The sequence below is a fragment of the Emydura macquarii genome, unplaced genomic scaffold (assembly GCF_026122565.2).
Source record: "Emydura macquarii macquarii isolate MOO-44397 ecotype Brisbane River unplaced genomic scaffold, CSIRO-AGI_Emac_v2 contig_891, whole genome shotgun sequence".
Lineage (NCBI taxonomy): Eukaryota > Metazoa > Chordata > Testudines > Chelidae > Emydura > Emydura macquarii.
This window is the reverse complement of record NW_027131028.1, coordinates 1-3,518: the sequence shown is the minus strand read 5'-3', so window position 1 is coordinate 3,518 and position 3,518 is coordinate 1.

Below are 3,518 nucleotides of genomic sequence, written 5' to 3'. Positions count from 1 at the left end.
GAAGCACTTCGTTCTTCTAGTGGGGTGCTGGTTTGAGACTCTGTTGCGATATCAGTGGCTCACTGGTCAGCCGGTGTTGCTGCCATGTCCTGCTGATCTAGTCACAGCCAAGCACTTATTTTACCATGCATCACGTTTCTGTGTATGTCTTGTGTTCATAAAGGCTGTGTATATTTGTGGTTTCAGTAAAATATATGCCCATCCACTCTACAAGGATCTCTCGATTCAGGATCTAGTGCTGGCTTCCATGTCCTGTGGAAATTGTTTGATCCTGAGGGCGCCTCCTACCTGTCGTTCTGGGAAGTCTTTGGCCTGGCCATCAGAGAAGGCACAGGCCTGGAATTGTCTCTCCTCCTTTTTCTCTCGTATTCCTTCCCTCACTACTGCTTGTCGTAATGGTGGGGCTACACGTACCGAGCAACACCCGGTTTTTGAAATCCAGCTTTCGAGTGGGTTGCTAATAAAGCCTTTGGTGGGAGTGTTTCATCATTCAGGAATGGTTTGCCATATAGTTCCTTCTCATTCGCAGTGGTCTTTAGTAGAGTGTTTGCAATTTTATCTGCCACATTGTCTTTGCCAGTTGACTAGCCGTGGTATCGGGATGACGTGACATGGCTGTTGCCTATTCCTAGATCAATGGGCCTGGTTTCTCTGTCAGATATTGTCACGTTCCCCTCTGCAATCTGGATTTGTGTATTGCTGGGTCACCCCAATCCTTCACTCCTGGAGCCTGACTTCCACTTTCCCTGCTGTGTGAACCATCCACTCCTGGCTAATTTCACTCACAGCCTCCTGCAGATAGGCAGCTCCTACTTTAGTGAGTGAGTGCTTTTGGCCAGACCCTTGTGGGATTCTGAGATACAATGACTCCCAGCCGATATCCCCAACCCCAGATGCAACCCTAGGAACTGCCGGATTACAGCGTTCAGTGCTGCCACTGGACTCTGCAAGCTCATTGGTTAGTCGATTTACCTAAGAAATTGATATTCACCTGCTCTGTCACTCTACACTTGGCCAAGTCTCTACACACACCCGAACCCCATGCACTGCCTTCGATAAAACAAACAGATACGTTTATTAAGTACAGGATGATTTTAAGTGATTATAAACCAGAATAATATGAGTCAGATTCATCAGGAAGAAATAAAAAAAAATCACACACTGAACTAAACTTAACACTTCAGTAGACATACAGGCTTTGATGGTTAATCTTACCACACAGGCTGGCTGACTCCTTCAGCCAGGCCCATCCGCCCCCTCGTGGGCAATCTGTCAGTTGCTTGTTGTTGCTTCCTACATGAATTCCAAGGGAGATCTCCAGAGACAAAAGCACCTCTGCCTTTCACATGTTTCCTCGGCACCCCCTGGGATCAGGTGATCGGCCATGTCCGGCAATGGGTATGATATCCTCCACACGAGTCAAACGAGCGTCACCTTATCAATTGCTCGGATCAGTCCATTCTTCCTGTACGCATGCTTCAGCCAGGCGGGAACTCTTACTTCGCCATGTGTTTCCCTGGATCTATTCAAGCCACGTGAGACACGCATTTCGGAGCATCACTTATCAGAGTTCCAGAACTATGCATGTGACAATGCAAGAAGCATAGTATCATAACAAGAATGTTCAGAATGTCATGAGCGTTCCAAAAACATCTTCCATGACATGTTTTGCATTAAACAATACACTGTTACACTATAAGGGTGAACATGACTGATACACATATCACATCCTAAGGGCGTGCATTGGGTACAGTGTCTCACGGACGTCATATCCCAAGAGGCACCGTGGCCATGTGACTGCCATGACACAACGCTTCCACTCACCAACACGGGAAACCCGGGTGCATCATCGGAGATGGAATCTGACCAGGAAGCCAGGCTTCCGGAAAAGAATGGGTGACCAAGGCAGCCCAATATAACCCCATGAAGCACAGCACCAGCATTTCAGAACAGAGATACATTGGCTTTCAATAGTTCAAAAGAATTGAAATCAAAAACCTCCAATTTCCTGATCAACCCTACTTACAGCCACTCACCCTTTACTAACCCTTTAGAAACCAATTATAAATGGAAACTCATAATGAACCTATACATATCTGGGCCTTAGTTCATAGACATCATCCCTTACATAAACATACTGTCATATTAAAACACACCCCTTTGGGGAAGTTACTTATCCCAACATCCATTTTGTCACATTTATATCACACAGCAAAACTGAACACAAATAATAGAAACTGCTGATATGCTTCACTTTCTATTATACACCCATAAGTCTGGCTCCTCAGAGAGAGAACGTAGCACCAACTCTTTTAGGGTTTTGTTTTTTTATATATATAAACAAACTCTTAAATTGCTTTCCTCTCTCGAAAACCTTCTTTCTATTTTCGATTTTATACAGTTCCCTATCACACTAGTCTTTGACCGCTCCAAAAATTCTGGGTTTTGAATAAATAACCAGAGCAATGAGATTTTGAAAGCCCAAAATGAAAATCACACCTGTTTTCCCCCATGCCTGCCTCTATGTCACACCAGGTGTGGCTGGCATTAACATTTTCATAGAGCAATGAGAAAAAGGGAAGGCATGTGGGACAGATATTGATCTACCGATAAAACCATGACTCAAACCAGCAATGCAATATTTTGGGTAATTAGTGCAGGCTTGAGATGGTAAACAAAGAAGTCACCATTTCCAGGTGCTGTCTCACTTCCGAAAGAATAGATAAGATACGGTATAAAAGGTCTGGCACCCCAGTGCTCCTCACTCACTTCACTTCAGTTCTCTTCGCACGTTCTTGTCAGTCAATAAGGTAAGACCAATTTTGCTGATTCTCTCTTGGTATTAATGGAAAAGTAAGGTCATTTCTAGTTTCTGCTGGGAATCTTCATGCCAGACAGTTTTGTTGCATTGTTACCGAATGTGCCTCATCTGTTATAGCCACCGCCTGTCTCTTGTCTCCTACTTAGATTGCATGCTCTTCAGGGTAGGGACCATCTCTGTCTTCCATGTTTGTACAGCACCTAGCACAATGGAGGCTTGGGCTACGATAGGGGACCTCAGTGATAATCGAGGACAAATCATAAATACAGTTAACAATTGGAAAAAATAGAAGGGGATACATTTTAATGGACCTCCGATGATAGACACCAGTTGAGGACGTGATGCATTGAATCCAGCTCTGGATTCTCATTGTGCAAACCAACTTCTCACTGATCACTTGAGCCTTTTCTCTTCCAATCAGGGCCATTCATTATAGAGAATCTGTTAAATATTCAGATGCCAAACGGGGACAGCAGCTAACATTGTGGTGCTATAGAACAAAGAGAGAGAAGCACATCGATATGGTCCATGCAATATCTGTTGATCTGTGTACCAGAGGACAGGATGGGATGGATGGGATGGGAACTTCCTAGATAACTTCTCATCACCTTTTTGGGGATCAGAACTTTCAGGTTGAAAAGCCTCCTGCTTTCTCCATTCAACATTTCATGAGGGAGCTTCTTGTTTATTCTGCATT